Here is a 24,304-nt window from a genome sequence, read left to right on the forward strand (position 1 = left end):
CACTTAAATCTAATTCACTTGCAAGTCAAGGAATCACCCTCCTATTATCATTGGTCCTCTTCCACAACAAAGGACAAACAACAAACAGCTGAGTACAGATTAAAGAAGACCCATGGACTGAAGGGCACCAAGTACAGAAGTGAAGAGAATGAGAGGAGAGAATTTTGAGATCGTTTCTGTGAGACTGGAATAGTCTTGGGTTATGAGAATGAAACATTATTCCTTACTGAGCATTGGTCTTGGAGTTAGGAAGACCTGAATTCAACTCCTGGTTCAAATATTTCCTTCCCAGTGTGACTCTGGGCAAGCCACTTAATCCCTGCTAGTTTCAGTTTCCTCATCTGTATAATAAGGATTATACCAGCACCTACTTTCCCAGGGCTGTGGAAAGGGTCAAAGAAGACGACCTGCATAAACCTTAAAGTATCGTGTAAGTGTTCACTTCAGCAGAATGTTTGCTAAAATTGGAAAGACAGAGAAGGTTGGCCTGGCCCCTGTGAAAGCATGTCACGCAAATTCATGAAGCACTCCATATTTTTTTAAAATACTATGCCAGTGTGAGCTATTATTACTGAGGGAGTGGTTTGAGAAAAGATACTGAAATGTTACTGAGCCAAAGAGAGTGGGCACGAGAGGGGTGAGGAGTGGCAAGAACTTAGGATAAGGATTCAGATGGCAGAGGATGGCATCTGAGGTCTACTATTTATAATATATCTTTGGGCAAAACACTTTTTTCTGAGCTTCAGTTTCCTTCCCTGTAAAATGAGTTTTGAACTAGATGATCTCTAACATCTTATTTTAATTCTTTGATTGTGTTGATGTTAAGTGAGTTGTTTGGCTAGAGCTACAGAGCTGACTGCTCTGCATTTTGATAACCAGCCTCCCTTACTCTCAGTTACCCCCATACACACACAGATACAACACCCTCTAAGCAAACCCAACTGTCTGCTGCTGACCCTAACCTCAGATGTCTAGATTAACTGTCCTGAGGAAATTGTGCTATATTCCTAATACCATTTAGTAGTAACATCATGAGGAGGTCAGGTTCTTTTGAGATACTGACTGTGTCATAGAATTTATTTGTTATTCCTTCTGGTTCTTCTCCTCTGAGAGGCTGTGTGATGGAGTGCTGGATCTGGATGCAGGAAGACATAGACTCAAACCCTACTTGGTATACAACCACATGCAGGTCACAATGTCTCTAAACTTCAGGTAACCTTTAAGATCATGCAGATAAGGAAACTGAGGCCCAGAAGGGTTAAGAAAACTAAGTTGATAGGTGGGTTTTTTTGAGTTGCTTCAGGGAAGGCACAGGGAAGATTGAGAGCCAGAGAGTTTAAGAAGATTAAGTTGATAGAAGGATTTTTCAGTGGCCCCACTGTGCCTTCCCTGGGCAGGTCTTTATCAGATCTGAGGGTCCTAAACCCTATCTTAACAACCTGAAACCCTCAAACCAATCCATAACCCTCACTTCAGGACCATAGTTCTCATTTGTCACAGTTGCCTCCATATCCTTGTTTGTTCTAATATTGTGCTCGTGGGGAGTAGGATATGCTTGTACCCTTCTTGTAACTTAGGGTCTTCTCTGTCTCCATTATCAAGTGTTCTTGCAAAAGAACAAAAGACTACCATTGGAACTCCTTTTTCCCATTCCACAATTTCCCCTCCTCCCCCCATCCACCTACTCACCACATACACATTACATCGCTAGTGACCTCATCAAACGAATGCTGAAGTGGGCCTGTCTCCATAGCAACGAGCTGAGCCAATGAAAGGTAGGGATGAGGATGCTGAACCAGGAAGTGGGACCTGGCATGTAGTGGGGGCAGAGAGGCTCTATTGAGCAAACAAACAGCACTGGAAAGGCAGAAGTCAACTGACAAACCTGCTTGCTATATGTAAAGAGTCTTCCTTAAAAGAAATATGCTGTGAAAATTCCCCTTTAGCTGAATAAATAATACATATACATAGAAAAAAAAATACTGGGAGAAAAAAGATCCACTTAGATAAATTGAAAAATAAGAAGTTTGAGTTCTAGCCCCTTTGGGCAAGTGTGAGGCATATATAGCCTTTTGTTTCCTTCCAAAAGGCAAGTTTTGAGAAGGAGAGGGAAAAATGTCTCCAGTACCATCTCCTTGGAGATATGGACACAGGATGACAAGATTGCAAATGCAAACAGAAGGAGTGGGCCAAGAGTCCACCATTATTGAACCTCCATCCTTAGCAGTAGACATCCTTCTATTGAAACCCCAATGTTCATCTAAGTTACTGTTTCACCTGACTTCTCATGCCTTACTCTCATTCCTCAAATGGTTCTCATGGGGCACACATGAATCAGACCATCCTGATGGCTCTTCAGGTACCACCCAGTCTCAGAGAAGAGACCTCTACTTCACAGGGGAACTTATTAAAGCTCTGCTTTCAGATTAATGCTCAGCTATCAGATTTTCAGAACTTATTAATGCTCAGCTTTCAGGTGGCTGTGTCCATCCTAAAAAAAGTGAAAAGGATTAAAATGAAAGATTCACATTGGGCCTGAGTTATTCATAGTAATTTTTTTTTTACTTTTATCAAAGGAACTAGACAATTCAATTTAATACGTGCCAAGTATGGAGATTTGCTCTCTGAGATGGGTAGGAAGAAGAAAGAATAAAATAAAGAGAAGAAAGAAGAAAGGAAAGATGGAAGGAAGGAAGGAAAGAAGGAAGTACGAAAGGAAGGAAGGAAGGAAGGAAGGAAGGAAGGGAGGAAGGAAGGAAGGGAGGAAGAAAGGAAAGAAGAAAGGGAGGGAGGGAGAGACGAAGAAAGAAAGTTTTATAAAGTGTTTACTATCTGCAAATTACTGTGCTAATCTCTGGACATAGAGATAGAAAAACAAGACAGTTCCTGATCTCAAAGAGCCCACGTTCTAAAAAGGAAAACAGCACATTGACAGTTCTGAGCTCCCTCCATTCCTTTGACAATTTCCTTTGACAATAATTATTCTATTTGGAAGTTTCCCAGTCTTCCAATTCCATGTCTCCACCTAGACAACCAACCATTCCTGAAAACTTAACTATAAAACCAGACTTATTCTCTCTCACAAATTGGCTCTTGCATATCTGTTGATGAATCGTTTCCCTGTTTCCCTAGGCTCAAAACCTTAGAGATCTCTTTTCCTCTTTCCTTTTCTGCCTCTTACATTAAATCAGTCACCAAGCCCTGCGGATTCTTCCTTACCAATATCCCTGGCAGTTTTTTCTTCCCTTCTCTTCACACTGTTGCTACTTCTGAGTCCAGGTTTTTATCACCTCATGCTTAGTTATTGGAATAACCTCCTAAATAATCTCCTGCTTATTGTCTCTCCTTCTTTTCTCCAGATTTTATAGCAAAGTCAAATGAATATTTCTTAAACACTATTTTCATCAGGCCATCCCTTTATTCACAAGCCTTTAATAGCTCTCCATCTCTACAAGACAAAAGTTTTTCTCCCACCCCGCCCCCATTCAACACCTTTCACAATCTAGCTCTAATTTATCTTTTCAACCTTATATCCAGCTACTATCACCAGCATAAACCCTCTCTCCAGTCAAGCTGGTCTACCTACTGTCTGGCAAATATGCCTTATCATTCCTCTCTTTGTTCATGATGCTTCTCCCTCTCCTCCAACTCTGCAGAATTCCCTCTTGTACAATTCATATTGCCATCCATCCTTTTTATAGAATCATAGAATTGGAAGGGACCTTAAATATTATCTACTCTAAGTTTCTTATTTTAATATATGAGAAAACTCATCAGGTCACAGTTGGATGGAAGATAAAGTAACTTTTGCAAGGTCTCTCAGCTCAATTGTTAATATTAATTCCAAGAAGCTGGAGCATGTGCAGTGGCTACACCCCAGTAAAATCATCTCAACAGGTGGGTTAAACCAAGTTGAGGATAACTGACAGTCCTCAAACTCATTAGTGAGTTAGGGGGATGTTTACCCCCAGCATGTGAAAACTTCCGCTGGTGGAAGGGGCAGAGAAGAGCCATTTTTCCCAATGACCATAAAGGCGGCTGAAGTAGGCACTGTGGAGCCCTTAGAGCTTGGTCAGGCATTGGAGATGCCAAGATTGTCCACTGCATCTTGGGTCATCACTAGTCATCTTAATTTTTGTCTTGACACTGGACTTTGATGAAAGAGTGAGGCTGGTGCCTTTATTAATTCACTCAAGAGGTGTTTATTAAACTTCTATTACACGCAACAGAGACAACCGGATCTAGTAGAATGAGGGCTAGTCTTGGAGTCCTAAAGACCCTTAGATAACTATTGTGCTATGGTGGACAGATAGAGTTCTAGCCCAATTCCTTTCTTGGAAATAATCAAGAGAAGAAGAATGCTCCTAGCCATAGCCTCCTTTCTGCTCCCCACAAAGGAGGAAATCATAGTTTTTCTTAGAGAAGAAAGAGGCACAGCCTCTCTCAGATATTGATTGATGCCACATGCATGCTGAGCCATCTTGATATCACACAGTCCAATCCTACATATATCTTACACTAAGTCCAGCGCCTTTTTCCTCATCCTTCTGGATCTCTCTGTGGTTGACATTGCTGACCATTCCCTTCCTCCTGGCTATTTTCTCTTCCTTGGATTTTCATGACTACTCATGACACTAATCCTTTTCCATCTCTTTGTAGATTAACCTCCATGTCCCATCTACCTTGTATGAGTGTACAGGGTTCTACCTTGGAGACAGAAGACAGTTATGTGGTAGATAGAATGTTGCCCCTGGAATCAAGAAGACCTTTGTTCAAATCCTCAGTCAAATATTTACCAGATAAGTGACCCTCAAGTCCATGGTTCAGCTTTTCCATCTATAAAATTGGAATACTATTAGCACTTATCTCCCAGGGTTGTTGTAAGAACCAAAATAGTCTTTGAAAACCTTAAAAGGCTATGCAAATGCTAGCTGTCATTATCTCAGACACTTTTCCTTGGTGGACTAACAGTTTTGATGGATTTAACTATCCTCTCTAAGGAGATCACTCTAAAATCTACATATCCCAACCACATCTCTCTGTCTCTTCTGGGCACTAGCTCAAACCTCTCTAACTGTCTGCTAGACATTTCCACCTGTGTCCCACAACAACTCCTCACCCTCCCTCACCACCATTGTCCATATCCAGTCATCTGCCAAATCCTGTTAACTCTATCTCCCTCACATTTCTCATGTTCATCTCTTTTCCTCTGCTTATGCTATAGATACCCTGGTTCGCCTGGCCTTCTCACTTCTCCCACAGATCATTGTAACAGCCTCCTAAGTTTTGGCATCTGACCTCTCCTCCAATCCTTTCTCCACACAGTTGCCAAGCTGATATTCCTAAAACATGAGTCTAACCAGGCTGTTCTCCAGAGTAAGAAGCTTCACTGCCTCCCTATTATCTCTCGGCTAAATACCAGATCTGTCTGGCATTTAAAAATCCTTCACAATCTGGCTCCAAGTTCTCTTCAGACTGAATGTACCTTGCCTTGCCTCATCCACACCACGTGTCAGCAGAAGTGGTCAACTTGTAGTTTCCTGTACACTATATTCACCTCTTGCCTCCTTGTCTTTATACAGTTTGTTATTCAATTTCTGGAATGCTCTTATGCTATTCCTAGAGGCAGCTAGGGTGAATAAAGGACGGAAAAATCTGAGTTCAAATCGAACCCCAGATCCTTAGCAACTGTGTGACCCTGGGCAAGTCACTTAATCTCCACCTGCCTCATTTTCTTCAGGTATAAAGTGAAGATCATAATAGCAGCTACTTCCCAGAGATGTACGAATCCAGTGAGATGATATTTGTAAAGGGCTTAGCACAGTATCTGGCACAGAGTAAGTACTTAATAAATACCTGTTTCCTTCTATGTCCCTCACCTCCACTTCTTGGAAGCCCAGCTCCTTTTCAGCTCAGCTCAAGTATTATCTCATTTAAGAGGCTTTCCTGATTCCCAGCTGTTAGTGCTGCCACCCACCCCATTAACTTTGCATATGTGTATATACCTATATACACACATACATATATATACATATATAGATACATATATGTGTATATGTACATATATATATATACACATATATAGCCTACTTAATTTTATGCTGTTCATGTCTCTCCTTTTTCTTGTTCTCAAAATGTAAACTTTGGAGGGAAGTGGGGAGGGTAGTGTTTAAAGGTAGGGATCAAAGGCACACACACACATACACACACACACACACACAACCTCTATACCTCTAATCGATACCACCTTCTTTCAAAATTGGCTCAACACTTACTTCCCATAGGAAACTCACCAGCCTGATTTAGCTGAAAGATTGCTAGAAGTGTAGTTAGGAGAGACCTGCGTTTGAATACTGACTGATATTAACTAGTTCTGTCATGTAAGGCAAGTTACTTAACTTCTCCAAGTCTCAGTTTCCTCATCTGTGAAGTGGAGATTATAATACTTGCTATATTTACCCCACAGGGTTTTTGTGAGGAGAGTGCTTTGCAAACAAACATTGATGCATGGGGTAAATGTGATTTATTATTTTTACTACTTCAACGTGCATCCCTTTGGTATGTGCATATTCACTCTGGGACTCGCATATTCAGTTTGGACTATATTGTTTTGCAAGAATTACCAAGTTATTTCACATTATACGTGTGTATAGATACATATAAACATATATATATAATTTTTTTCTAACTAGATTATGAGCTACTTGAGAACAAAGCTGTCTTCATTCAGATAAAAGAAAACGGGATATTGAAGGGCCCCCAGATCATGCCAAAGGAGGAGAGGTTGAAGGAACTAGGGATTTTAGCTTGGAGAAGAGGGGAAGTATGTTAGCTGTCTTCAACTGCTTGAAGAACCATCACGGGGAAGAGGTATTAACATTGTTTTGTGTAGCCCTAGGGGATAGAACTAGGAATAATGGGTAGAGGCAGCAAAAAAGCAAATTTAAGCTTAATAGAAATGTCATGAGCATGCTCCTGGCTCAATTTTCCAGAGCCAGGCTGGCCACATTTCCCACCTTGGGGTTCTAGGATTATGCCAGAGAGGCTGAGATCTCTTTAACATGTTTATGGTGCTTTGCAAAACTTAAAGTGTTAAATAAATTCTTTTGTTTTCAGTTGTTTTTCAGTGGTGTCTGACTCTCTGCAACCCCATTTGGGGTTTTCTTGGTCAAGATACTGGAGTTGTTTGCCATGTTCTTCTTCAGATGGGAAAACTGAGGCAAACAAGGTTAAGTGACTTGCCCAAGGTCACACAGCTAGGAAGCGTCTGAGGAGAGATTTGCTCTCAAGAGGCTGAAATCTTCCCAACTCCAGGCTGCACACTCTGTGCATTATGGTGCCACCTAGCTTCCCCTAGAAATTCTAGCTATTATTTATTAGCAATTACGCTGCTCTCTTGAGCCCCCATTCCATTGTGATTCCCCACTATACCCAATTAGCCAACAGTGGACTACTACCCCAGTCCTATTTAACTAATTAATGTTTGTTAGCTTTTACAAAGAGATATTTACTTTGAAGATATAGCAAAGACAAAAGTAGTTAAGCCTTCTACCTAGCGACTTTCCCCATCTCAGTGATATATTGCAGATCAACATAAGAAATTAAACAGGAATTTGGGGGTAGTTTTGTGGGAGCCACAGACCACATGCAGCCAGGAGATGACAGAAAAAAGTTTAAAAACTCAGAGATGCATAAAATATATGTATAATGTATAATTTCAATATTTTATCTTTTAATGCCATAACAATTCAGACTTCTTCTCTGGAATGAAGGGAGGGTCAAAACTTTTACTGAGATTTTCCAAATCATTGGGAGAGGGTGCCACTTGCCTAACTGTGCCATGTGGGAGGAATATCTGTACAAACATTTTCCCCCAGCATCTCAGTTGTACACTTTCTACCATACAACTCCAGTCTCTGAGGAAAATAAACTGACTTAAAACAGTTTCTATATAAAATTAGTTCCCCACACCCCTGAATTTCATGTCCAAACGAGCTATTTCTGCCAGATGAGCCCTTGTCTCAGCTATTAGTGGGCTGGGACATAAAGGTTGTTACTTGAACCTTAGGATGCTAATGCTGGGCTGGCTGCCAAAACTGGGCTTAGATTCAATTTCCAAACTTCTGAAACTTGGGTGGTTTGTTCTTCTGATCTTTCAAAACTCCCAAGGTCACACTCCAGATTAATTTCCTATATCAAAAAATGAATTAATAAATGCCAAAATAAAGAACTAAGACTGGTATTCATAAGGTCGTATCGCCTCTTATTAGCTGCCATGAGGCACAGTCCAAGATAGAAACACCAAAGCTCTCTCTCCATAGTGCCTTTCGCATGCATCTCAAGGTCATCAGCAAGTTTCTACTCACCATGGAGTTAGCAGACCAGAATCAATCAGAGAAAATCTAAATATGCTCCAAAGTTCCCCCAAGGCATTTTTATTGCATTCCCATGACTCCCAGAAGCAGATTCCCCAGATTCTCCCAACTAGGGAGTTGCACCAGCAGTATTCTGTGCGTGCTCATGGACTGAGTTTATTGGCCTGTCCTCATTATGTAAGGATAAAACTTCAGGGCATTTAGAGTTTTCAAAATGTAAGATGGGCTGCCTTACAGGGTAGTGAGTTCCCCATAATGGTGTGTCTTCAAGCAATGCTAAATGACCATTTGTCAAGAATGTTTTATGGGGGATACTTGATCAGGTGGGGATTGGAATAGATGACTTTTAAGGTTCTTTTCTAACTGAAATCCTGTCTCCCTTTTCAAATGATCAGGCATATACTTACCAGTTTACATGCTGTATTTTCCCAGTATAATGTGCACAGGGACTATTTTCTGTTTTGCCCTTGTATTTCGAGTGCCTTGCATGCAGCTGGTGTTTAATTAATGTTTGTTGGATTGATCTGGATTTTTTACTTTTCCTGCTACCTACTCAGACCCTCAACTAATGCTCATTTAACCAGCTTCTAACTGTAGGGTGGTAAGACATTATTGTGGGTGGGTATTGTGCCATTATCATCCATAAGCAATCACACTAACAGACCTCCACCGCTAACCAGACAGGGAAGGGAAAAGGGAACCAGTGCTTACTAAATGCCTACGGTATTTCAGGTACTAGAATGCTCTCCCAATTTACCTGCACTGCTTAGAATCCTTAACTTCCTTCAAGACTGAAGTTAAGCAGCTTGTCCAGGGTTATAAAGCTATGGAGCAGAGGCTGCATTTAAATTCAGATCTTCCAGACTCCAGGCTCATTGCTCTGACTACTGTGACATCGAGCTGCTTAGGAGGGTTACTTACACTTTGAAATCCATCTTCATTGTCCAAATGGGTGCCATGTAAAAAAAAAAAAAGAAGCACTGATAACACAAGTATACTTTATTGGTGCAGAAATTTACCTTCAAAATCCATGCTACAAAAAAGGGGGAGGGGCAGCTAGATGTCACAGTGGATAGAGCACTGGCCCTGGAGTCAGGAGGACCTGAGTCCAAATCCAATCTCAGACATTTACTGGTTGTGTGACCCTGGGCAAGTCACTTAAACCTGATTGCCTCCCCCTCCCCCTCCAAAAAAAACCCCATGCTATGCCCTTCAAAATGTTAAATGCTTTAATTCGGAAGCTATCAGTATATTCTACTGATTGTGCCCTAAGATACATATATAATAGTACTTGGCATGGGAGGAATCTACTTTCTTTTTATATTGACTGCCTCAGTTTCCTCATCTGTAAAATGAGGAGGAGATGCAAATGCCAAACCACTCCAGATTCTCAGGCAAGCAAATTCCCAGAGGGAGTCACAAAGAGTCAGACATGACTGAAAAAACAACTCCCTAGAGAAGACTGGACATATCCCACTGGGCCAGGTATTCAGGGGCTCAGGGGTCTTCATTTTCTCCTTCCCATAGACAGGTCCCCAAAGTGAAAACCTCTCCAGCCCTCCGGCCATTTTCTGAGGGATTACCTTAGGAGTCTCCTTCTAACTAGGCCCTTGGGAATTGTGACTCTTCAAGTTATCAGCCAATAGAACCTCACATGATACCCAGAGGACAATTGTACAGGATAGGAAATTTAGCAGGGGCTGGACCTAGCTTTTTCCTGTGCCCTCAATGCTAAGATCAAAGTGTATCATTCATTATTTATAGAGTGACAACTATGTTGGAGGCATTGGATCCCATTGCCTTGCCTGGCTTGGGGTCATATCAGGGGCTCACATTTATATGATATTTTATGGTTTATGAAGCAATTTCTTCACAATAAAGCTACGAGGTGGCCAATGCAAGTATTGTTATACCATTTTTACAGGTGATGAAAGTAAAGCCCAGAGCAGCTGAGTAATTTATTCAGTCATACAGTTAATAAGCGACAAAGCTAAGATCAAACAAGACTGCCTAGTTCAAATTTAATCTTTTTCCTACTATAGAAAGATTATATTATGTATACATAATATATATATTTTCCTCTAAAAATTCCTTTTCTAACTCCTAGGGACCATGACTCAGGAAACAAAGGACCTGAGTTCAAATCTTACCCTTGTCATATTCTACCTGTGTGACCATTGTCTGTAAAAGGAGAGAGTTGAACTAAACAGATGTTTCAGTACCTTCCAGACCAAGAGCCATGATTTTGTATGGCCTTTCCATGGTCCTTATTTCTTCTGACCAAAGGGGACTACTATCAGCCAGGATGGTCACTACATCCAGGATGGCTATTTCTTAAGGTAGTGATAGGAGCTATGGAAGGGGAAGAACAGTACATTTTCCCCAGGGACCCTTAAGGAGAAAGAAGGCTCTCAGTGTTCTGTGGCTTATAATATCCACTGATATAACCTTAAGGATTGGGGATTTCTCCTTTGAAAACCAACCCATAGTCATTTCTTTCCTTCTCTCAGTCCCATCCCTTCATTATTAATCTGTAGTACAACAGTCATCTAGCCAGTTGGTGAAGGTGAAAAAAAAAATATTATAGTATGGTAGATGAAAATATTGGTCTCTAAATCTTAGGTAATTTACAGATGGGAGAGGGGATAGAGTCCTGGACTCTCTCCACTCATCTTAATTTTGAACAACACATTTTGGCATGCAAGTGCCTACTCGTTCTGAAAACAAGGCCTCTGTAAAAACTGATTATTCATTTCTGTGTGAAGCTCTTAGTATTTGAATCAATCTAACAGCAGCCACTAGTAAATACGTTATTACCAAAGGTTCACATTCAGTCTTGGATACTTACTAGCTTTGTGACCCTGGGTAAGTCATTTAACTTGTTTGCCTCTGTTTCCTCATCTATAAAATAGAATAATAATAGATTCCCTCCTAGAGCTGTTGTGAAGATCAAATGTGTTAATCTAGGTAAAGTACTTAACACAGTGCCTGGCACACAGAGTACTAGGTTCAAATTTGCCTCAGACATTTAACACCTATGTGACCCTGGCCAAGGCACTTAAACTCTTTGAGCCTCAGTTTCCCCATCTATAAAATTAGAAGGTAGGATTTGATGACCTAAGATCTCTTCTAGTTCTAAATCTAGGATCCTATGAAATTTATGCACTCAGTTGATCTTCTCAATTTAGTTTCTTTTTTTAAAAAAATTTATTCATTTATGTTACAAGCATTTATTATCTCTCCTTCTTCCCCTTCCCATTGAACAATAAAAAAAAGAAGACCTCCCATAACAAATATGAGCAAACTAGCAAAATAAATTCCCATATTGGCCATGTCCCAAAATGTATGTCGTGTTCTGGATTGTAAGCCCATCATGTCCCTGGCAGGAGGTGGGTAGCCATGCTTCATTTTCTGTCTGCTGGAATCTAGGTTTATTATTGCATCTCAATTCAGTTTCACATGCCTTGAGATGTTACTGTTGCTTCCTGTTCGTCTTCCTAGCTTCAACTTTGCTTCTGCTCCACGATTCCCGTTATGAGTACAAATCATAGCGCTCAATTCGATTCAACAGATATTAAATGCATACTATGTGCAAGATACTGTACATTCCCTTGGGTCAGCCTTGGCTGCTAAATGAAGTAAGATTGTTTCTGGCTTGGATCGCAAAACTTTGTGTCCATAGAATCCCATGTTCATACTTCATCTAGGGTATGTTAGTAAATGTTTGACAACCCCAGTTCTCTCTCTAAAAAGAGAGAGAGAGAGAGGTAAAAGGAAGGAAGGAAGGAAGGAAGGAAGGAAGGAAGGAAGGAAGGAAGGAAGGAAGGAAGGAAGGAAGGAAGGAAGGAAGGAAGGAAGGAAGGGAGGAAGGAAGGAAGGAAGGAAGGAAGGAAGAGAGGGAGGGAGGGAAAAAGGGAGGGAGGGAGGTAGATGGATAGACAAATGTTATAGACAGACAGCTGGAAGACATACTTTTAAGTCTAATCTGCATTAATAACATTTTTCCATCACTTAAGGGTGGATAATCAACAAAACAATAAATCAAGCCCTGATTTGTAGCATTTGTGAATTCCCAAGCTGGGCACCTAGATAAAGCAGTGGATACAGCACTGGGCCTGGAGTCAGGAATACTCTTCCTGATTTCAAATCTAGCCTCAGACACTTAGTAGCTGTGTGACAATGAGCAAGTCACTTAACCCTCTTTACCTCAATTTCCTTATCTGTAAAATGAGATGGCGAAGGAAATGGCAAATCACTCTGGTATCTTTGCCAAGAAAACCCCAAATGGGTCACAAAAAAAATAAGGCATAACTCAAAAAGTTGTAAATGTTAACGCTAAAAATTTAACATTGTCCCTTGGAAACCAGTTGGAGATGGCCCCACATATCTCTGCTCTCCCTTCTCCTCCAAGTTCAAGGTCAAAGTCGCATTCCTAGAAGAGCTGGAAGGCCCCTTAGAAATCAACTAACCCAACCTTCCACTCTCATTTTACAGGGGAAGCCACTGAGTCTCCAAGCAGGGAAGGTCAGCAGAGTAGTAAGAAAACTTGGATCTGAGCCCCATAGTCTTCTGGCATCCCAATCCATTTTCTCCTTACTTTTCTTTCTTGGCTGCTCTCATAACTGCTCTCTTGAACTAGTCTCCCTTTCTGGCACATAGCCCAGGATAATGTTCAAGAGAGGCTTCTCTGCCTTCTGTAACAACTGATTGCTTCTCTCTTCTCCAGAAACTTGATTTCTGCCTAGGGAAATTTCCCACAGTACCTACCCCCATTTTCTAGTGTAATGAGGGTAATCACAAAGTACCCTCACCAGCACCCCAAGGTGCTTTAGGGTGCTCAGAGTTCACTCTCTATAGGGCAGGCATCGAACAGAGTGGCACTCCCCTGGGGACTTCTTCCAGGTCCAGTGCCACTCTGGCTCCACATTAAAGGACTTGGAATTTGGGGATGGTGAACCAATGCCTTGGTCTTCAGGACCTCAGCAGTGGGTGAAGAATAGGTAAAAAGAGTCTCTGAACCTGCAAGATCCTCCAGCTTGGTGGACTTACAAATACTGTTCAGCTGATGATGTTAGAAGGGTGATGTCTTGACTTAAAAGTGAATTGGATTTAAGTGAGGCAGAGCTGTGTAGAGTCACCAGCCTCACTCTCATCTTCAGAGCCATCAAATCCAATGGCCAGACATAGATCAGGATGACTGGAGATGGCCCAGGATACAGAGAGCTTGGGCTTTTTAAGCTAAGGTCTTTCCCAGATCTCGGTTTGTCTGAGGCAACACCCATTCAGTGATTTAAGGCTGGGTAAGAATTGAGGCAAGAGATGAGAGACAAATAACTTCCATTCTCGGTTTTTGTTTTTTGCTCTCACAGACTCTTTCCAGTAGGGGATAAGGAGAGGCACCTCTCCTAGTCCCCGGGGAGGCTGCTCTCACAGGGCAGCTAAAGCAGGTACCCATCCAGCTGTACTTGAGTAAAGGTCTTAAGACCCTGATTGCCACTTCTGCTTTTTTTTTCTTTCCCTAAGCATACATGACCAAACAGTGATCCTGAAAAACATGTGTTAGCTGCTATGTGCAAGATTCCCCCAGATTTTCTAGCTGACTTGAGGTTAATTAATTAGCTGGGATGATTGCATGATGCAGTGAAAAGATCTTTGGAAGCAAAGTATCTGGATATGAACCCTAGCTCTGGCACTGATGACCCAAATGATATTGGGCAAAGCTCTTCACTGCTCTGTGCCTCAGTTTCTTCATCTGTAAAATGGAGGTGGTAGTGATTGTGGCATTGGACTAGATTAGAGGTTATCACACCTGCAGCCACAAAACGCCCAGATTAAAATGTAATTGGGAAATGCATAACAAAAAAATACAATTTTTATTTAGTTGTGAATAAAGTCAAATTCTTCATGATGCCACTTGTTTTTGTTCTTTTGTAAAAAATACTGGAGTGGTTTGTTATTTCCTTCTCCAGCTTATTATAAAAATGAGGAAACTGAAGCAGAGTTGACTTGCTCAATGTTACATAGCTAGTAAGTGTTTGAGGCTAGATTTGAACAGGAAGGGCAGTCATTCTGATGCCAGGTCTAGTGCTCTAGCCACTGCACCACCTACCAGCCCTTCCAAAATAATGTAATACAACACAGATAATGTTAATTTGTGGTTTTCTAAGTCACCATGCAGCTGGAAGAGATTCTTATTTACTGTTTCAGGGTTCCATTTCTGTTTGACTTTGACACTACTAGACTAGATAATCTGTGAGCTCTCCTCCAATTTTTAATCCATGATTCTTTCTCCTTACCCCCCATAGCCTCCATCAGTTCATTGTTGTTTTCTGGCACTCCTAACTTCTCTAAATGGTTGCTTTTGCTTCATTGCTAACCTTGCTCATTACTGGCCATGCCCGACCCACTTTTCCCTTTAGTTCACGTATCTGGCAAGGCATTTCCACTTAGTACAAACATTTGTCAACCTAAACCCATACAAGTTTGATGTGTCCTGCCCCCGGATCACATTATAATTCATAGTGTCATTTAGAATCAAAAGATATCTTAAAGACATCTAGTCCAATTTCTGTTTTGCACATAGGAGAACAAAGGCCCAGAGAAAGAAAGCACCAGCCTGAGAGCTTAAATCATCCTTATTTGAGGGAGAGAGATGCACGACCAATGGATTCTTCAGACTCAAACAGGGTTTAGAAATTCCAAGCTCCACCCATTCCCTTTGTATTTTCTGCATGCTGGAGATGACAGGTAGCATCTGGGGGCTGGGAGAGTCACCAGCTTCTCTATGTTTCATGCCGTTTCTATTGAGCTGGTCTTGAATGCATTTTTTCCCCCTTATTGCTTGTTCACCACAGGGCTCTTCACTCTTCTAACTCCTAATACAATGGGCATATAAGTGTGAGCTGGCGTATGCTCACACCCCTGCCCTCTATTCATGTTCCTGGCTTATTTTTTTTCCACTGTTAAAGACTCACAAAGAACTTTCGAGTTTACTCTTCCTTTGTGGTTCTTCTTATTAGTAATGTTATTGAAAGCTGCAAACAATGTAGCTGCCTCCTTTGCCTCTTCTCTCCCAGAGGTTTATTTTCCGGATTTTTTTTTGTTCTGATGAAGGAACTCAAGAGAGGCTTTAATTATGTTCTTTTATTTTTAGGCAAGTATAAAGTTGGAAAGCAGGACAGGCTTAGGTGGGTGACTCACTGTTGGGGGGAGAGTGGAGAGGAGAAGGATTGACAGATTTTGGAATCCTTAGAATTCCATCTAAAAGCATATATCCTCAGAGATGTTCTGCAGACTTAGCAGTCTGAGGCATAATCTACTACTGTGCCTCATGCCCAGTATTCATTTATTAACAATAGATTTGGGGGGATGGAGCTGCTGTCCAAAGTGCTCCAGATACGAAAAGGATTCCATTCATGGAATCCTTCCCCCATGACTACAACCCGCATTGATTGGAATTCCCAAAGCACTAAATGTCTATACCACTCATTGGGCACTTAATCAGTTGCCATCTTGTGTTTTTGGATGTCTTTCACATGTGTTCATCCTATGTCTTGCCCTAGAAACCAAAAGGAATGGTTAAAAGAAATGGTCAGTGGCAGGGGGGGAGGGGCAATGGGAGTGAGACCCTTTAACCTGGAGAAAAAAAAAACTTAGGGAGACTTGAGAACTGTCTTGGGATATTTGTAAGGTGGTCATGTGGGAGGATGATGAGATGTTTTTTCTCTACTTGGCTGTACAGGTCAGCACTAGGATTGATGACTAGAATTTATGTTGTTCTTCGATCTTTTCATGTGTGACTCCATTTTGAGGTTTTCTTGGCAAAAATACTAGAGTGGTTTGCCATTTCCTTCTCCAGATCATTTTACAGATGAAGAAACTGAGGCAAATAGGATTAAATGACTTACCCAGGTTCACACAACTAATAAGTGTTTGAGGCCAGCTTTGAACTCAGGAAGGTGAGTCTTCCCGACTCCAGACCCAGCATTCTATCTCCATGGTGCCACCTAGCTACCCAGAGTAAACAGAAGAAGACACCATGAAGGAATACCATAGGGTTGGGGGAGTACAAGCAGTAAACCCAGAAGAAGGAAGTAACTCCACATCTGCAATCAGAGTCTCAGAGGAAAAAAAATTATTTGGACCCAAGGACTAAAAGAAAAATTGAAGCAAGAAATAAAAGATGAAATCAGAGTTTGGGAGGACAAAATAGAAAGGAGAATCAATGGCTTAGAAGAAAAGATAGAAAATATGAGCAAAGTAGTGGAATCCCTGAAAATAGAATGAAGCAAACACAGTTCAATCACTCCATTTGACAACAATCTATATGAGAATAAAATTAGAAGATTGCAAAAGATAGATGACAAATGTGAGGTATCAACTACCAAAACAACTAATTGGAAACATTTTCTCTTAGCCTTAATGCTGAGATCAACACCGGTTCTTTTGCAAGTAAAGCCTGATGATGTTAGGGTAGTACCGAGTAGGTGCTTAATAAAAACTTGTTTCTTCCCTCCCCCTAGATAAGCACATACAAAATATAAACCATATGAACAAAAAGTATTGGGGGGACAGAGACTAACAGCTGGGTGAGGTATTTATGTGGATCGGCTTCGGGCCACATCTATAGGACTGAAATTGAATGGTTGTGTCGCAGATGAGGGGAAATCCTACAACAATACAGTCATCCCACTATCCAGAAGAAGTAATTTGCTTCTGAATTAGTTATGAGAAACAAATAATGCAGGGGAAAGGTCATTATTGTTTATGGATGGCAACACTTGGAGTTGGGGGAATAGACAACATGATCCATAGATCATTTCTGGTCTAAAAACTGTCCTCTGGTTCTCAATCAATGTTGAATGATTTCCTCTAAGCAAGCCAAGAATATTTCCAAGAAGCCTGTACCTCTATTCAGGTGTAGAGCCACCATTGTTCCCTCTCTATTTGTAAAAAGAGGAGTAGCTTAGGTCCCCTTCATTCCTTTGGGCACATGCCAAACTGTCTAACAGAGAGGCTCCCATTAGAGAAAAAAAAAAATGACCAGAAGCTAAAGCAGGGATTTTTAACTTTTTGTTGCATCATGGACCTCTTTGGCAGTTTCATGAAGCCTAAGGACCCTTTCTCAAAATAATATGTTTTTTTTTAAAAATTCATAGTTAAAGAAAATGCTAAATTTCAGTTAGAATTTAGTGGAAATAGAAATGTAATTTTTTTTCTAATTCAAGTTAACAAATTCCCTGAAAACTGTCCAAAGAACCAGAGGGGACAAATCAAAACATCAAATCCCAACCTGAGGACTAAGGGTGAAAATATGAGTAAACAGAAGAAGATACCAAATGAAGACACAATAAAGGAATATCATAAAGACAGAGGATCACAAGCAGCAAATCCAGAAAGGAGTAAGTCCATACTTGTAAGCAGAGTTTCAGAGGACTCTTTGAGGTCTATGGGCCCCAGGTTAAGCACCCTTGAGCTAAAAGGAAAATAGATAGTGCAACGGAAAGAGTACTATATTTGAAGATAGATAGAAAATTTGAATTCAAACTTTTACTACTATCTACTGTGTAACCTGGGGCATTTGGATTTGACTGTGCAACATGGGAGACACTGGCACAGGACTGCTCAGCATGGCATGCCCACATAAGGAAAGGTGCTATGCTCTTTGAGCAAAGCAGAATTGAGGCAGCACAAAGTAAATACAGGATTCACAAATTTGGGATATCCACCCCAAATATTCAAACAGACTACCTGTGCCCAATCTGTGTTAGAGCATTCCAAGCTTGTATTGGTTTGATCAGCCACAGTCAGACACGCTGAAATTTCACTTTATCATAGTGATGTCATTTTGGTCCTCTTCGAAGATGAAGGACAACAACCAACCTGGGACAAGTCATTTTCCTTTTCTGTGGCTCCATTTGGTCCTCTGTTAAGGTGGGGTTATTGAACTAAATTTGACTAAGGGACCAAAATTCCTTCTAGTTCTAAATCTTATGATAAAGACCCATGGGTCATTAAAAAGAATCAGCAGATTAAACTCCCATCAAAGTCCTCCTTCAATGGCCTATCACAATACTGTTAAATGCCCTTGAACTTTTTTCTTTGCTTTCAACCATTAGAACTCAAGCTCTGACTGGTCCTGCCCAGGGATAAGATTAACAGCAATAAATTATATCTGCCATCAATGACCAGCCCCATGAAAGTCAGAGAAGCTCACTATACTTCTGAAGACTGGTCACAAGGGAATGATTTTTTTCCCCCAGGCATAGTAGCTCACCTACAATGGTGTTCGGGGATTGTAGCTTGCACTGGTGGAGAATGCTCCCACAGAAGCAAAATCATATATCTTTGAAATATTGAAGAAAATAAATAGACTAAAAACCACAAACAACTTCCACTGGACCAAAAGAGCAAATTAAACACTCTAATATTGATGTTAGTACACATTGTGATGTCCACCCAGGAAGGGAAGGATTTAGGGAAGCAGGCAGAACACTTGAGATCCCTCTTTCTCAGAGATGGTGTTGCGGTTACCACCTCCATTAATGTGGCTTCTTTTAATGGAACCAGTCTTCAAATTCTCTCCTCCATCCCTTAATGAGAGCTATTAATGACATTTGCCAAGCCAACAAACTCAGAGAGATATCTTAAGATTTAAAACCAACTCTTCTCTGATTTGGCTTCCCCCCAGGACAATGATAAGGGGGAGTAGGGGAGGAAAACCAGCCAGCCCACCTGTTCCTTCATCCTCTCCATTTTGGTAAATGACTCCCACTGGGAATTACTTAGGTAATAAACTGAAAAGAGATGCTGTATAATGGAGTGGGGGGTCAGTGACTCCAGGGAGCTTTTAGAGAAGAGCTGAAACTGGAATTTCTGGGCCAGGCACTTGGCAGACAGAAAAGGAGGATATAAATGCTTAAGTCCCCTACTACTTCTCTGCCTAGAAGGTTCCCTTTCCCCCAATCCGTTCCCCGGCTCCAGGACCTTCCCCCTCCTCTTCAATGGAATAAGAGTCCAGTGGCCACCTGTCTTCTTGAAATGCTGTAATATTACGAAAGGAAGGAGGAAGCAGTGATACTGGCCTCGCTGCTCCTCAAAGAAGACAGTCCATATCCCAACTCTGGGTAATTCTGTACCTGAAATACTCTCCTTCCTCACCTCATCTCCACTTCTGGCTTCTCTAGCTTCTTTAAAGTATCAGCTAATATCCCACTTTCTACAGGAAGCTTTTCCTAACCCTCTGTAATTCTAGTGCCCTTCTTCTGCTGACTACTTCCAATTATTCTGTATACACCTTGTTTGTACATAGTTGTTTTCATGGACTCTCTCCCGTTAAACTGTGAGCTCCTTGAGACTGGGAACTGTTCTCTTTCTTTGTACCCACAGTGTGTGGCACAAAGTAAGTGAGTAATAAGTAATTATTGACTGACTGATTGAGGAAGCAGACTGAAACTCCAAGTAGCATCCGGAAATAACAGACCCCAGAGTACCAAATTTACTAGGTGTCAGGCATATTGATACAATAGGAACAGGTCAAATCTAACGTAGCAGCTCTTCTGGGGCTATTTCCCTAACTCCAATAAGTGGGCTAATTTCCCCAGAGAATGGCTAATTGCTATTAATCTCAGTTCTAGGAAGATCCAACACTGAGCCCCCATAAGAATGCTCCCAATCAGCAATCAACCAACTGAATTCATTAACTTTTAGAAAAGGGATTTATTGAGAAGGTATAGCATGAACTCTCTCCCTCTCTCCCCTACTCTCACCCTCCCTCAGAAAAACAGGGCACATTCTCCCTTTGTACACGCAAGGCCTCTGAAGAGAGTGAACTTAAATGTAACATACAAAGGTAATGAGGTACCTATTTGGAGATTTATATTGACCAGAGGGTATACCTCGCAAGTCTTGGAACTAGAATTCCATTTTTTTCTTTTGTAAATCCCTGATTTGGGATGGGGTGGGTTCCAGGAGTGCAGCTGGGCTCCAAGGGTCCTTGCCTGTATTGAGCCCATATATAACACTTCTCAAGGGACCCTGCTCCATGAAGCTATCTTTCTTGCCCAAGTGACTGTCATTCCACATCCATCTGCAGTCCCTTTCTCTGTCCTCAGTTTCTCCTTCTCCAGGGGCAATTGTTATCACCACCAATCAGCTCTGACCACCAGTGGGATCTCTCAGTCTCCTGAACTCACCAGGGCAAGTGGACACTGTTTTCCCAGAACACTTCATTTGCCTAAGATCCAGAAAGAAAAAACACAAAGAGACAAAGGAAGTCATGTGCTCACAGCCACCATAGCTAGACAGAAGACAAGGCTGCTGCCCCATCCCTTCAATGACCCTTGAGACTAGCTCTAAGTATATAGTCTTGATCCTTCAGGAGCAGCATGACTCTTTTTACACCTACTAAATTCTGGCTCAGAAACCCCTGCATAATCAGTTCTTCTGACTGTAGCCGATTAGAAGACTTTTTATGAGTCACCACATAGGTACAAGCCCCTTAGTCACACATGACCAGAAAATAGCCCCCAAAACTCCATATGGTAGATCACAACCAAGGAGAGAATATGTACTAATGCACAATAATAACCTTTTAGACTATGACAACCCAAGTCAGCTTCCTCTGTTATGCTAGAAAATGCTGCTGCAGAGTTAAGGCTGTTCAGATGGAGAGTAAAGGTGGATCAGTCTACAGAGAGGAGGGAGGCATGGTCAGAGAAGGAGATAACTCAGTCCTTCATTCTCAGGATTATATTTCTGATATTTTTATTAAATGTTGTCAGCTAAACAACTGAAAGGCTCAAGCTGCAGGGGGTAGGGGAGTGTCATTCTAAAAGCTCTACCCCTTTGATGTTCACCACAGTTCTACCACTGTAGCACTTAGCAAATAATCATATTATCATTTATACTTGTCAACATAGGTTACTCTAAGAGGAATGAAGCTTGAGATAATAATAAATTTTTTTTAAAAAAGATAAGTTCTTAGGATTTATAACTGGAAAGGACTGTGATTATTTAGTTCAATCCTCTCATTTTACAGATGAGTAAACTGAAGCCTAGAGAGGTTAAGTGACTCACAGTCATACAAGTAGTGTGTGGGATACAGCAAGGTGGTGAAATGGAGAGAATGACAGGCCTGGAGTCAGGAAGACCTGAGTTCAAATCCAGCCTCAGACACTTACTAGCTATGTGACCCTAGGCAACTCACTTAATCTTTCTGTCTTAGTTTCTTCATCTGTAAAAAAAAAAATGGGAATAATAATAGCACCTACCTCACAGGGCTGTTGTAAGGATCATGTGAGATGATACTTGTAAATGCTCGGCATGTAGTGAAAGCTGTGTAAATTTTAGCTATTTTCATGAAGGTCTTGTTGCCACATTTTCTAATTCCACACTCAGTGCTTTCCTCACTATACCATGTTTGTTCTCAGGTTTGGACAAATTAATATTTTTATATAGATAGAGAAACCACCCATGCCAATCTGGTCTTATTTTCTCTCAGAACCTGAGTGTAAAGTCTTGTAAAGAGTATTGTGGTTGCTGAGTTTGAATTATGCCACAGACATTAGCTGTGTCTAATCTCCCGTACCCTCAGTTTCCTCATCTGTAACAGGGCAACAATATATTCCCTTAAAATGCTATCTAAATGCTAGCTATTGTTATATTAGAATTAAATGTCATGAAGCGTGTTCTGGTGTTATATGTTAACTTCATGAACTTTATCCTTCAATACTTCTGTTTTTCCCATCTCTAAAATGGGATGGGGGGGTAAGGAAGATAGTCTCTGTTCTTCTTTACTTCCCCCTATAATCCAAGGACTATGCTGCTGGGAAAATAGGACAAAATATAGTGCTTTTGGTTAATAGGGGTAAGTAGAGTTATCAGTTTCCCAAGATCTACCTAGTCCTTTTCGGAATTGATTTGTGTGGCATCCACACATGCGCATTGAAAGAATTGAAACTGAAAAGAATCTTCTCACCATCTTTACCCAGCTCCTTTATAATTAAAGGCAGGTTGCCAAGATGATTAGGAGACCCCAGTTAGCTACCTGGGGTATAATAGGAGTTAAAAGAAATTTGAGACCCTAACTCAAATAAGAATTTCCATTGAGAGAGCTCAAATAACAGACTATATGACACTACATTAAATGTGATGGGTATGAAGAGCTATTTGAAATAAGCAGCTCAGGGTAAACTTCACGGAAGAGGCAACATCTAAACTGAGTCTTGATAGAAAATAAGGGTTTCCTGGGATAGACCAGAGAGCACATTTGAGATGTGGGAAAAGGAAGAAACCTGCCAGAAAGCTTAACAAATAGCACAATGTTTTCTCCTTCTTTTCTTCTTTTTTCTCACTTTTAGGTGGAGGTGTTAATGAGCAGTGACACAGCCAAGAGCCCAGAGAAAGAACTCTGGGAAAATGTGAAACTACATTGCCACAATAGCATATGGGTTCTTTGCCCAACACTGGAGTCCAAGCCCTCTGCTCAGTATGGAAAAGGCCAGAGGAACATTTTGTTGCCACAGAGATTTTTGCAGACTTCCATGCAAGCCCTTCTTTACAGAGAAGTACTTATATCTTGAAGGTAGATGGGATGCTAATGGGTTGGTTTTTTGTCTTTTGTTTTCGAAGAGGACGGTGACATCAGGAAGGTGATGCCATGACTTAGAAGTGAATTGGACTTGGGTGAGGGAGGGATGTGCAAAGTCACCAGCCTCTCTTTCTCCTACAGAGCCATCTATGTCTAGTGGCCAGATATAGATCAGGATGACTGGAGATAGTCCAAGAGTGCTAATGGAACTTAAATTGTAATAGGAGGTATTTAGATTAGCCATTGGAAAGAACTTTCATGTCTGAGCAACCCAAAAGATTAATAAAGAGTGTAGACTCCCTTGGAAGACTAAATGACAAGTGGAAGATGGAAAAAAGATGAGTTTTGGTCCAGGCTGCCCGACTTCCTTAGTGGGTATGGTTGAATTGACTTTGCAAACTAGTGGCTGAGATCTCAGGTGAAGATTTAGGGAAGTTGTGGAATATCAAGTTTAAAAGAACGATTTGAAGACAGTCATTTCCAAACACAAGAGAATGGATTAGAAAAGGAGCTCTTAACCCTTTGTGATGTCATGGGTGTTTTGTCAGCCTGGTGAAGTCTGGGGACCGTGTCTTAGAATACTGATTTCTACTTACATTCAGAATTGAAGAAAATAGTAAATTTTGGTTGGAGCTCAGAGAATATGAAGATACAATTTTGTTCCCACAGGCTCTCTGAAATCAACCACGGATCCTCAAAGAGCCCATGGACTCCAGGTTAAGAATCCTTGGATTAGATTGCCATGCTTTAAAGCAAGCAGAATAAGAAAGCTTTTACCATTTAATCAAAACTTGAGGATGCTTCAGGTTCATACCATTTGCAGGTAGCAGCAAAGGTCATATAAGCTTGGGGGCAACTATGGTAAGGGGAAATAGAGACCAGCTGAGAAGAGACACAAACTGTCCACCCACAGTGGCAAGAGAGAGGAATTAATAACATCCTGAATCCAAGTACAATAGGTGGTGCAGTGGATAGAGCACCAGTGCAGGAGTCAGGAGGACCTGAGTTCAAATCTCACCTCAGACACTGGACACTTACTAGCTGTGTGACCTTGGGCAAGTCACTTAACCCCAATGGCCTCATCCTAGGTCATTTCCAGTTATCCTGATGAATATCTGGTCACTGGATTCAAATGGTTCAGGAGGAGAAGTGAGGCTGGTGCTCTGCACAGCCCTCACTCACTCAAAACAAAGTCAAGTGCATGTCGTGTCATCATTTCTCTGATGGCATGGTCTTCTTCAGCAACAAAGGATGAATACTTACACAATTCTAATTAAAGGAAGGAATAGAAAGGAGGAAAGAGACAAAGAAAGTATTATAGAAAGGGCATGAATGAAGC

At 41.2% G+C, this 24,304-nt stretch overlaps 1 non-coding gene across 1 annotated transcript; it reads left to right on the top strand.

The window, feature by feature from the left end:
• Positions 1-436: 436 nt before the first annotated feature.
• Positions 437-539, top strand: LOC140530556 (U6 spliceosomal RNA). Its single transcript, XR_011975992.1, has one exon. It is a non-coding gene; the product is annotated as a U6 spliceosomal RNA (small nuclear RNA).
• Positions 540-24,304: the final 23,765 nt, after the last annotated feature.

This window comes from Notamacropus eugenii, chromosome 2, assembly GCF_028372415.1.
Source record: "Notamacropus eugenii isolate mMacEug1 chromosome 2, mMacEug1.pri_v2, whole genome shotgun sequence".
Taxonomy (NCBI): domain Eukaryota; kingdom Metazoa; phylum Chordata; class Mammalia; order Diprotodontia; family Macropodidae; genus Notamacropus; species Notamacropus eugenii.